General features: G+C 43.7%; 1 long non-coding RNA gene across 1 annotated transcript; it reads left to right on the plus strand.

Moving 5' to 3' along the window:
• The first annotated feature begins 5100 nt into the window (after positions 1-5100).
• Positions 5101-8891, plus strand: LOC146768288 (uncharacterized). The gene is made up of 3 exons (XR_014952723.1): positions 5101-6443; positions 7196-7358; positions 7586-8891. It is a non-coding gene; the product is annotated as an uncharacterized LOC146768288 (long non-coding RNA).
• The last annotated feature ends 4361 nt before the right edge of the window (positions 8892-13252 follow it).

The raw sequence follows: 13252 nt of genomic DNA on the forward strand, positions 1-13252 counted from the left end.
CTTTCTTGATGGGGTTTGCTTTGAGCAGGGTCTGTGAGGCTCTACCATCCATTGCAGCTTCTTATTTTGCTGGTGACTAATCCTAGCCCTGCTATCTCTTCTCCATGTGAGCACTGCTGGGTTGCAGGAGGGGTGTAATTAATTGTAAACATGGTTTTAGTCACAATTTTGGTTTCAGAATAAACAAGAATAAAATTGCTGCTGAGTTTCAGCCTGATGCTTTTTATTCACTTTCCTGAGTCTGAGCTCCTCATCCTTCCTGTCTTCATTAGTGTGACTCTTGTCTCCTGTGCTCTGCATAATAGCCAGCCCATTTCCTCACCTTCATCTCAAAAGCAGAGCTCGATGCTGTGTGTTAATTACTGCTGGGTTCTGCTCAGCTCAGTCCTCAGCATTTGGAAAGGCAACACATGACTGAAGGAAAAAAACCTGAAAGAACCCAGAAAAATAGAATCGTCACAAAGTTGTCATCTTCCTAAGAATGCTTGTCTCAATTGTCTTATCATCCACAAGGACGTGTTCCTCCTTCATAGGAACAGTGTTAGCTTTGCCTGGCTTAGTTTTACAGTAAGATTAAGGCCTTTTCTTTGCTGTTTTCTTCCCTTACGGTGTGTTGTGCCCATTAATTGTCCCAAGGTAGAACATATCACTAAGACTGGACTGAGGGTTAATAACTAGCCTCAACTCAGTGTCAGGGACAGATGCTCTCTAAACATTACTTTGAGGCTTGCCCCTGTAGCAGGGGAGCACAGAGCACATACCCAGGCTCAGCCTCTCCACATCACACGTAGGCAGATGCAGGCCAGAAACAGCTTCTGTAGCTGGAGTGATCTAAGTCAGAAGCAATAATCTACAGATATTCTTTTCCACCACCACTGTGCAGAGCAACTATAAACACATGGGATGCAGGCCGTGCCTTTAGGCAAAGGGTGCAAATTTACCAGAGGGGAAAGCTTTGCACCTTGGCCCTGGTCTGCACCAGATGACCAGAGTGACCCTTGCCCATGTCATGTGTGGTAAAAATGCAACTTCCCTGTACCTGCCCAAATTTTGGGCTTGAAAAGGAGGGACTGTGGTAGTGCTGGTGCCCCAGGAGGTGTTTTGCAGCAGAGGGGTGTCCTGAGTTGATTGATGGGTGCTGGTGGAAGAGGTGGGTGACCAAGGCTGGGGGTGAGGAAGCCTTGCCAGAAGATGGGGAGTGCCAGGTGAAGATATGTTGGTCCTGCAATGATTCTACTGATTTCTAAGGCAAGCTTTGGGTCCAGACAGTGTCCTGGGTGCTATGGGCTATTCCCGTAGAGAGAAAACTCCCAGCCATCTTGCTCAGATCCTTGGCCACTACATTTTTGAGAACTCAAGGCAAGAACAAGTATAAGTGAAGTCAATGTGTACAGGAGGAACTTTGTGAATTCACACTAACAGCTGGGGATGCCTTATAACCTTTCTGACACTGTGAGTTATTGGATAAACAGGAAAACAAGTAAGTGATGACACATCATAATATTGACTTTTATTCCCCTTATTTCTACAGCTGCAGTTCCGTATACTCATGACTGAAAGAGCAACTCAATGTAGTGTATTTATATACTACATTTCTAAACAAAACAATATTTATGTACAGTATGTGAATACAGGTACTAAATATATACATGGTCTGATATAGACAGACTAGATACATGTGCTTCATTATAATATATATATTATTGTAATATATTTATATGTGGAAAAGTACTGAAAGTCTAGCTAACTGGAACAGAACTGCAGGATTACTCTAAAATTCTGGGTAAAGATGAACAGCTTCGAGTAGAGCAAAGTGTCTGTTATAGATGAGGTATTTATGTTCATATTTTGACTACTGAAGTCAAACACTAGCAAGCACTGAGTGCTTTTTTACATCCATGTGCCCTTGAAATGAAATGAAATGAAAATTTTATTCATTCAAAGCTTTACTCTCTGAAATGAAATCCTGGCCACTTCCTTAGTGCAGAGAATTGATCAAGACTGAGAGGCATATTGCCATTTAGGGATTAACATGAATTTTTCTGTCTGGTAGGTGAGGAAAGAAGGGGAGGCAAAAACTTAAGAAAATCTTCTGAAACTAACCTCCCAATTCTCTATTTTCAGTTTCTTTTCCAAAGGTGAAGGCCTCCCCCAGAGCAGGAAGACCAGATAGACATCTGAGTAGGAGACACTGCAAAAGATAAGGTAAGTCTGAAGCTTACTTCACATGAATCTCTAGTGAAAAAACATATTAGCTCTCACTGTTACCAGAGCAAGGCTTCTTTGAGGAGTAGTCTTCCAGGTTTGCTAGGGAAGGAGCTGTACAATTATGCCAGCATAATTATAAAAAAGCACTAGCAAGGATTTGCTGCTCAAAGCCCCTCCAGTATTTTGACATAGCAGCTGTAATTTAATTTTTTAAAATATAAATGTCTTTTATTTTCTAAATAGACAGTTTTCTAAACAGGGAGATAAATCAATCTGCCAGCAGTTCAGCAGATGCTAGCTAGTAATTTTCTGGGGATCCTTTACCATTTAAACAAATACTTCCCTGAGACCGATACATTCCTTTCATCACTCCAGCAACTCTTAGGTGGAGGGTAGGGTCGTTGCAGCTTTTCCATCAAAATGCCTTAAGCCTGGTCGAGGCAGATCATCTAGACTGACAAAAAGAGAAAATTTAAGGTGTCCTTTCCAATTAAATCCTTGGTGTCTCTGCTAAGATGGCCAGTGGTATTTTTAATAGTGCAAAGAGCTGTAACCTGAAGAGCCTAACAACCAACTCGTGGTCATGAAATAAGTACTATGTGGTGACTATGCTTGATAAGGTCCAGCTGCAGAACAATAACCTCACCAGTGAAAGGCTCTCCAGGCTATTTCCATCACCCATACATACCTCTTTTCTGACTTAAGTTGTGCTGTCTTAGCACCTGCTCACCCACCAGGGAGGATATAGGATTTTTCAGCACAAGTTGGCTGATAAATGAAATTCTCTACCTCTGTGTTTTTTCCCTCGGGGTCAGGAGGGGAAGCAGGAGCCTTTGCTGGTGATGCTGAGGCCATACAACTTGCAACTGCTTTTGACCATGGCATAGAAATGCACATCTGTACAAAACACTGCCAGGTCTCCTTGGTCAGGGCTGCAGGGAGTGTGTGACCCCAGAGGGTCCTCATTGTCCAGATGAGCCTGAGTGAGCTGGTCTGTGTGTGCTGGCAGGGCAGGGAGTGTTTCCTATCAGTTGGTGTGATGTCATGGTCAGTCTGCAGCATGGGAACATGCCATTTCCTGACTTTCAGGGTTATTGCAAATGGCTAGTTGGAAGAAGATCCTATTCAGATATGGAACAGACAAGTAAATAATAGCCTAACTAACTAACTAACTAACTAACTTTATATAAAAGCACTGGCACTGTGACTGCTACCAGGTCGGAAAACTGCTCTTATATGTCTCTAACAGCCTGCATGTGCCACATGGACACTTTCTAAATGCTGCAGTGTTAAATGTGCTCAGCAGTAACTCAAAAGAAAGGTGTCTGGCAGTACATTCTCTATGGTCTTTTCCATTCCTGCCTCTCTTCTCACCCTGCCAGCTCCCCCTATCAACAGGGGAAGGACCAGACCAATAGCTCAGGGCTGCATCATAAATTTGACTGATTCTGCTTCATAAAACACCCCAATTGCTGATACAAATCCTGAAGCCTCCAAATGTGCCTAACCCTACTGGACATCAAGATGCCCTGTGAGAGGTGGTGGTTTGAAGCAAAAGAAGGTTGCCTGGATCACACATGTATGTGCATGCACAGAGTTGTGTCATTCCCTTACTTTTCTCACTTGGATGAAAATTTATTTCAAAATTTGGGCCAGGGCCTGAATTTGGTGATCTAATGTCTTGAGTCTCTCTTTTGTCTTCACAGGACATGAGCTGCCTCAAAAGAGCTTTGACTGCCCCAGCCAGTCATTAGTGTTGCACATCCACATTATCCTCCTGCCAGCAAGCAGCGGGCTGCAGGAGCTGCATCCCTGGCTGCCCTGGGGATGCACAGTGCAGCAGGAACACGTGTGCAGGGGCACGCTCTCCCCTGTCTCGTGCTGGCAGCACTGGGTCCCTGGCAGCACTACAAAGTTCCCCTGCTTCCCAGGGCCCCCAGGGGGATAAGACACCTGTCTGGAACAAGAAGAGGCTGGAAAAATGCTGGGCCCAGTCCCTTTTTCTCACTGAGAGAAGCAGTCCACCTAGCTCAATGTCCGGTCTCTGCACGGCTCGCACGGATGCAGCTGGAGGACTTGGCCAGCAGATCCTGTCACTTGTGCACAGCTTTAGTTCAGTGGCCAGCAATTTGTGACTCAAGGACTGCCTGACCAAGGACCAACATAATTGTAACTTGTAGCTTGCCCTGCATATCTTGGCTATGGATTTCCCTGGTTGCCTCTTGAACCCCTACCAGCCCCTGGTGCTCACAGCATCCCGTGACAAGGAGTTTCCCTGCTCCAGCATTAATGCCCAATGTGAGTTAGTGCTTCATCCATCTTCTGGAGAAGGATGAAGTATCCAAAATGATGCTGTGGGAGAGACAAAGGAGACACAAAACATCTTGGTACCATGCACCTGCAGGAGAACCTACAGATAGATTCTGGGTACAGAAGAGTTACATAACACAAGAGCAGAAAGTGGGACAGTGCATGGGCTGTATTTCTGTTCAGAATATGTGACAGCATCTCAGACAGGGGAGGTCTAGGAGGTGTCAGATCATGCCAGGAGTGACTTGGCTCACTTTATGCCCAGTGTCATTAAGTCTGCTTCCCCAAAAAGCAGAAGAAAAATGGGAAAAAAAGGAAAGAATAATAAGAATACTAGTTGCAAGGATCCACTCTGGGGTGATGAGTGGTCCTCCAATATTGGCACAGCCTATGCTACTTCTAAAATATGCTGCAGCCAGTGCCACATGTCACATCTCAATGAAAGAAAGAGTCTTCTTCCCAGAGGGGCTTGCTCTGCCACTTCAGCCTGTTTTGTTTTCCCTTCCCTTGCTTGCCACAAGCCCACCAGCACTCGGTGCTCGTGCTGAGTGACAGCCAGCACTGACGGCAGCAACTTCTGCGGCAGCAGGACGTGCCGAGCACGGCGTTCTGGCACATGGAGTTTTGTGAGGCAGCAGGCAACGATGGCATGGGATCGGCTGAGCAGAGATACTGCATTTTGAAAGCCAGGGCCCTGTCTTACAATGAGGATCAGAGAAAGCAAAATTAGGAAAGCCATGCTATGGCCACAGGGACTGTTTTTTTGTGGGGACAAGGAGAGGGGACTCAAACCCAGGATACTTAAATGCCTTCCATCATGTTATTCTTGGGCCAGCTGTGCCACCAACTCACTGAATGTCCTGGGCTGAGCTTTCCCAACCCCTCATGCCCCATTCTCCATGCCCATATTGGTCTGTCCTCTGGCAGGAGTTGTGCTTGCAGACACAGACTTAACCAGCTGAGAGGCCTCCATTCATCCCTGTCTCTTTCTCTCCTGCTGTGGTGCTGACAACTCATATATTCCCAGCATTGCTCTGTGGTTTCTCTCCAGCTTTGGGAGACCATGTGCCAAATACTGCTGATCAGCCTGCTGACCAGCTACATCTGCTGTATCCAAAGCCAGCCAGAGGCTTTGGAGCGTATGCTCCTCTGTGACTGCTGCCTGTCGCAGCATGCAGGTTGGGCTGGCGCAGGGCAGAGTCTTGCTCCATGCTCACGTTCTGCTCCATGCTTGCATCCCATGCCCAGGGAGCAAACAGACCCTCATGTGTGGATCAGCCCTTAAATTGAGGGGTTTACACTGCTCTCTGTCCACTCCTGGCACAGCAAGGACTCCCTAAAATAGGAGGGTATATGCAGAGCCTTCATTGCATTCTGGTTTGTCCTGAATGCAGTGTGGCAAACTGAGGAATTGTCTGGGGAGGTTGATACTGAACTGGGTATATCTGTGTCAGATTACAAAGCTAGGGTTAAGCACAGGCCTTCTCTTCCTTCTCTCTTTGCTTTTTGACTCTCTGTTGATCTAAACTCTGTAGCAAACAGCCACAGAAAATCCTGCACCTGTCCCAAAGCCCCAGTGATGGTCATGGCATTTCCATGATCATACACTGGGCAGAGCATGCTGGGGTAAAGGGATGTCCTGACCTGTTTTCCTAGACTGAGATGCTGGTAATTAAGCAACAGATGATGTGCCTCAGGCTTTGATCATCCATTAATGGCAGTCATGTGGGTCAGCTGGAACAGAATTTGAAATGTCTTTAAAAAGGCTCCTTAGGAGATGTTTCAGGAAAGGGACCATAGTGATTGTAGAGGGGGGTATGATGCTGAGTGATTTAACAGTAGGATTAGACCTGTATTGTGGAAAAAATGTCTTCAATGCCTCAGAAGCATCTCAGTGTCATGAAGGAATGGCAGCACATAAACAGGTACTGGTATATTGTTACTATTTAGATAGGTGAATTTTTTAATCTGTTAAAAGCCAAGAAGCAAGTTAATTGCTTCAGTTTTCTTGTATTTCTGAGACCAGCTGTAATCTCTCCTGTATGTAAGACTGAAATTCTGGGGCTAAAAAACTTTTATATAACTGGAGGTCTTGTCCTGTGAGCCCAGGACAGCTGGGCAGGCCCCTTTTCATGCTGGGGTCTGCAGGCAGACAGCAGTGTGTTCCAGAGGGTCCCAAGAATGATGCTGTGCTGGAGGCAGTCCAGGGAAACCAGAGACACATGGGCATGGTGAATGCAGCAGCAGCAGCCCTACCAGAGCTCTGGAGCATCTAAATCACTTCAGTGGCAGTAATGACATCCCTGCTCACATGTGCTGTTGTTTGTATAATAGGCACTTGGCATGCTTCTGAAGGAATATTTTTTTTAATGTGTTGACTCTCTGGAGAGTTGTACCTTGAGCTGAGTAGAGGAAAAATTGAGGAAGTAGCCTATCCCTCCTCACACCTCAGAGTCCTGCACTTCTTAGCCCAACAGCCCACACATTTAGCAGACTTAGTTGCCAGTAAGTGAAGAGGGCAGAGCAGCTGCAGTGAATTAGCTGGTAACTTCCAGAGCTGGGTTATTACCTGCAAGCCCTAGAGTGGTCACACACAACTCTGTGAGCACAAGCAGACCAGTGTCATCTGTTGCAAAGGGGAAAGCTGGCACAGATGCCTGGCCTGCTGTTTCTGCAGCTCTTGAAGATGAAGAGGAGGGAAATACCCTGATACAATGGCTCTCACTGCTGCCCTGGAGTCCTGTGGGGAGTTGTAGACTTCTGTCATTATGGCAGTGGGATGCAGCTGCCCTGGAGTGAGCTGAGCTGGAGCTGCTGAAGGCCTGCATTGCCATGGAGAGGTACATTCATTTGTGTGCTCTTCAAGTTCTTGTTGTTGATTTTAGCTGCTTGTATTGCAAAAAGCAGTATCAGTCTACTTTGGAGGGTCATGTTCCATAGCCAGCTATGACTGCAATGCATTAGAAGTACAATAGGAACACTGATTTAAAAACAAACAAACCCCCTGCCAATAAGGGCTATTTGGTCCAGGTATTCTTAATTGTTAAAAATCTGATTGATTTTACAGGACCGGAGTGACATCTGGATCTGCGTGAGCATCCATTTCCTCTCCTATGTAATGTAGGAGTGTGCCAGCTTCATCAAATGTGGACATAGCAGTCATTCATGTATCAGAAATACTGAGAAAGCCTGGGAAGAAAGAGTGTAAATGATGTATGTGATAAGCTTACCTGCAAATCATAATATGTTTCTTTAAATATGGTCAATAAAGGGATTTATCCTCACTGTTAAGTATCTTAAGAGTACCCAGAGAAACGTCTGACAGTCTACAGGACCCTTATCAGTAAATGAAACCTGGGAACTTAAATCCCTTAAGATGTCTTGATGGCTTCTCATATTTTTCTCATAAATTGCTACTGCAAAAATAATTTTGGAAGGCTTGGAGACTCTTACACATGCTCTTTGGTTTCATTTTTTGGAGCCATAATTACTACTTTGGCCTACATAGCTAGTTACTCAGTTTTCTGTGTGAAGTCACAACCTAGCTCTGGAATGGGCTGGAACTCATTAAATCTGAGCAGGATGTTCAGTTCTGTAGATTTCATTTGAAAATCAGTTGGTGATTCTCATGTATTATTAAAACTTTACAGTTGTCCCTGGTTGATAATTATGTTTTAAGTCTGCCCCTCAAATTAATCTGAGTGCATATTTTAAACAGTTCTGCCATGGCTTTGGTTTAAGTAAATGACTTACAGGAATGACACATTTGTTACTAATCCTCCAACCTCTTATAGCCAAATTCTGTAATTCTCTTCCAGACTGGTAATTCCTTCATATGCAAGCAGGCCTACTGACTTCACATTTATTCACCCAGTTTGGACCACCACTTCAGCAAATGGTTAATTGTAAACATGTGTTTAGGTCCTATTGACTTCTGTGAGGCTTAAGTGCTGTCTTGAATAGGCATTCTTATCCAAATTGGAGCCGGAAAATTAAATTTGTCCCCCTGCATAAAAGATCAATTCAACTATTATGCTTCCAATAGAAAGCTGAAAGTTCTGTTGGATTAAGACAGGATATACACTTAAAATGCAATAAATGTTGCTAAAGACCTTGTTAAATAAACTCCTATTCTAGAAGGAGCATTCGCATTCAGAGATGTTAAGGGATAACTATTTTTGATGCTATTTCTGTATGTATACAAAATGAATCTTAACTATATGTGGAAGATAATGCTTTGATTTATGTCATTATTTAGTGAAAAATTTGAAGTGATGTGTAACTGGGATGATACTAAGGAATGTAGAGAATTTGAAATTTAAGGCTAGCAGAAGCAATGCTTTTATCAAGTAAAATAAAATTATTGTCTTTTATTTAGAGTGAATCTCTGCTACACACTATCCACACTATCTCTGATTCAAGTCACTGTAATGGACCCACTGGCCTGTCAATTTTCATTAGAAGAAGGAATGGAAAGAGGCGCAAGTTCTGCTACCTGTTTGCATGGACACATGCTGCAAATTCTGAGGGAGCACTATGGTTTCCCTTTCCTTTTGGCTCCATTTTGGTCTGACACAGGAGGCAGAGCTGGGCAAAGATGAATGTAGGCACCCCCCTTTGCATCCCTTCCTATATGTACATCTTGTGCAAGACCAGTGGGCTGCAGGCAACATCAGAGGATAGCCTGGGGGAGGGCCAGCACTTGTCCCACCTGCTTTTCATGTTAGGGCCATACAGTGCAGGATCCACATGCTTCTGGTTCAATCCAACTTCAGGACAGCAAGTAGTGTTCCCATGTCATGAGCAAGAGTGGCCATGCCCTATGTATTCCAAAAGCCCTGGCTGTTAGGGACCCCTGGGGTTAGTGTGACCTGGAAGGCTCCTGATGGCTTTGCAATAGACAGTGAGTGCTCAGCGAGGAGGACAGCTGTGGCTGATGTGCTGCTGTGTTCAGGGTGCTGGACAAACAGCTTCATATCAGTGTATAAAATGGGAATGAGAACCTTTCGGTAGGGAAACAGGTTCACTTCAAGCGGTAGGTCCAAGGGATCATACTTCTAGCACAAAACAAGTGGGAAGAAAATCTTATTGAGTCTCTTTACAGATCTTCAGAAGGAGTAAAAAAGGTTAACCTTTGAAAACCTTTTCACCAATTACTTGGCTTTCCCATGACATCAGTCCTCTCAGCTTCTATAGTCCTTTGAAGAACAACATTGCTAATAACTAACCTCATGTCTTTCATATAATCCTAAAGTTTCCTTTGAGCCTTCAAGGAAAATCACAATTTCCCCTGTGTAAAGCTTTGCTTTGAATTTGGAGCCTGAAATTTTATATTTAGGATAATGTGAGGGAGTCCTGGGAGACCAAAAAATATTTGCGAGACACTTGGCATTAGTTGTGTGGATAGCATTTTAACTGTTCACCAGCATTGAAGATTTATGCACATGTGTGATGCATGTCATGGGCACAACATGTGGGATATACCTAAGTATTCAGGTGTATTGTTTTTAATGCACAAGCAGAAAGCATACATCTAGACTGTATGACAGATTCCCATAGCTCGAATGTGCTGAGAAATATGTTATTTGCACACACATTTGCCTGTTTTCCAGCAGCGTGCTTTTTGATGTCAGTCATATTAACTTGTTTAAGAAATCCAGAGTAGCTGCAGAATGATGCAAGATTACTCTGCTGGAGTAAGAGAGAAGGGGCCTAATCTCTAGAAGGGCAACACACTCCTTATGACTAGGCTTGGATCTCGTGGTACCCAGTAAATGCTGCGATTTGGGTAATGACTGAACTTCGAGCAACCAGGATGTACCTGAAAGAAGGTCTAATCATGTCAACACCAGGTGTAGAGCTTCTGTAGACCCCAGGAGCTGGTTTGCCATAGCAGTGGTCATGCAGGGATATAAGGAAAGGTTGGCTGTTTCCTTAGGTCAGCCGTGTTCTTCCTTGCCAATCCACTGGCATGCTCTATACAGACTGAACACAGGAAAGATACTGAAAAAAATGTGGTTTCAAATGCTTGAGATCCATGTTCCCGTTGTGGTTTGGTGGGATTTTTAGGATTTATAAAAAATCTTAGCAGTTTGTCTTTTTTGCTTGTGTGATTTTTCTTGTTTTTTTTTGTTTTTTTTTTTTTTCCTCCTGTGTGCACTTTGATTCTTCTGTTTAACGCTCTCAAAGAGCAAACAAAGGAGTTGAATACCCTTGCTGATGTTCCCCATTTCATGGCCTGTTGATAACTACACGATAACACTCTCCATTGGATTCTTCATTTAAAAAAAAAAGTAAGAGGAGGAAGAAAAGAGCTTTTGTCAGTCTCGATAGCACTATTCACTGTTTTACCAACAAGTTACAGTGAGAACATCAGCTTCCTGTCCTTTCATTGAAGGCCATTGATCTTTCTCCGTAGTAAACAGAGCGGCTGTAGCTTTTGTTTGACTTGTGCTCCCCATTTGTGCCGTGCATTTCAGGGATGAAAAGTGCTGTTGCGACCTGTTCTGCAGAAGGAGAACTGGGACAATGGCAGTGGGACAATGAGTGGGATGTGTGGTGGCTGTTAGAGAGGGACACTGGGTGGTTGGGCTGCCACCATAAACACGGTGGTCTTTGGGGTAAAGTTGTGGCTGAGCAGCTGGTAAATGAGCAGCAGTGGGATTTTAGGCTGGGCATTGCCCATATCTGCCTTTCATCTGCCTACATCAGCCCAGGGAAGCGCAGGGCCGGTTGGAGGATGGATGGCAGGATGTGCTCATTCTAATGAGAAACAAACTCTCAACAGTGGCCAGGCTTAGGAAGGATGTGGCAACAGATAAAGATTTCACTCCGGCTTTCTTGCTCATTCAGCTACCAGGTAATTCCAGTAAGAAATACTGTGATTAAGGTCTCCCAGCTGGGGGAGTGTGCTGGAGCTGCAGGACCAGCTATGGTCCTTTAGGAGCACCCTGACTACTGAGGCCCCTTGGCTGTAAGAAGCTGAGAATGGGGGAGGACCTTTCTGGGTGGGTGAGGTACCAGCTGTGGGGAAGGATTGAGGATGAACTGGCAGAATTTGTGCTAGGGGAGCATCTGGGGCTCTGGGGTGAGACCTCTGTAAAGAAATAAGCCTTTTTTTTTTTTTTTTTCCCTTATTTTCTTACAAAACAAGGGTTTTGTAAGGGTCGCTGATGTGGACCTTTAGGAAACAGAGTAGAGATGTAGAGATCTGGCATTTCCCTTGTTGACTGTAAGAGGGTCCAAGGAGTGTGACTACTGCTAGAAAGCAAATGTATGCTTCTTCTGATCTGAAGCAGCAAGAAGCAAAAAGATTACATGCTCTCTCCTGCCTTTCAAGCATAATTTAAGCAAGGAAAATTTTCCTTGTTGATTTTCATTGTATGAGGGTATTTTTCTTGGTCATACCATCTCTGGAGTTTGGTAAACTTAAGTGAAAGAGAAATATATAGCAAGTCTCAAGAAATTATTTCCTGTGGAATCTCAAATCCATTGAAATGCAGATTTTGTTAAGTTTTTCTTTCATTGTTTTGATTCAATAGCAAAACTTTGTTTCAGTGGCTTTCTGGGCTTTCTTAATTGTTCCTTACCCACCTTCCAGGAGGTCTGTCTATCAACCATAACTTTATGATGCCAGGCACTTGGCACCTACAGGACAAACATGTGAGCTTACATTGATGGACATTCACATTTAGACTTCCCACTTGGGTATTTTTAAAAATAGGCAAGGAGAAGCACTGCTTATCAGTTGAGCTCTGAATGCAAGCTGTGCAATGTTTCCTCAAAAAGTGTGTCAAAAAACTGAAGTAGGTCCAAGGGTCCGTTTTTACTGATATTGGTATCTCAGCAGATACTCATCAGCTGCATCAATGGATTTGGGTAATTCCTATTACCATAAAGAGACTTAAGTAGAACTTTGCAATGGTGTGAGTTTGAACAACTTATTTTTTCTTCTTTTTTCCCTTTTACAACTTGAAGTGATGAACTTCTTGCTTCTCAGGCACAGTCTTTACATGTGACTGGCTAATGTATTTTTCCTGTAACTTGCAGCAGGAAACCTTTGGAACATAATTGGTCTAGACTGTTTCTGAGTCCAGTAACTTGTTTTTGTGCAGAGTGTGCTAAATGTGGGAGATTTCAGAACAGATTTGGAAAAAAAATGGATTGTTCATCATCTACACTGTCAAAAAAGGGTTAAAATGTACTGGTGACTAAAATCCTGTGTGTCAAAATAATTTTTCAGAAAGCAGAATCTTAACTCTTTAGAGATTTGGCACAGCTCTGTCACAGGATAACCTTTCTTCACTGAGATGTAGTTTTCATTTTGGGCAGTGTTGAGCTGACCAAGATAGTTTTTGTGAGAAGTTTTATGGGGTTTGGACTCTTGTGGAATGTTATGTTACAGCAGAAAATTGTTTTTAAAATCAGAGACTGTGCAATTTGACAAATAGTTGTACTTACATTAAATGTAAGTTTTTATTTAACAGTATTTTTGAAGTATCCCTAATGTGCATGTCACAATGAGGACAAAATTGCAGACTTTTGTACAGACATATAAGTCTCTCTGCATCTACTAAGGTAATTTGTTGGTCAATTAATGCAATATGCACCTCTTGTCCTTGTGGAGAGTGAACCCAGAGCACACACACTTCTGCAAAGATAATGCTTGTCTTGAATTCCTCCAGTGATGCTGCACAGCTGACTTTTGTAGTCCTGTGAGTGTTTAGCCTTGACT

The sequence above is a fragment of the Lonchura striata genome, chromosome 2 (genome assembly GCF_050655825.1).
Source record: "Lonchura striata isolate lonStrDom1 chromosome 2, ASM5065582v1, whole genome shotgun sequence".
Lineage (NCBI taxonomy): Eukaryota > Metazoa > Chordata > Aves > Passeriformes > Estrildidae > Lonchura > Lonchura striata.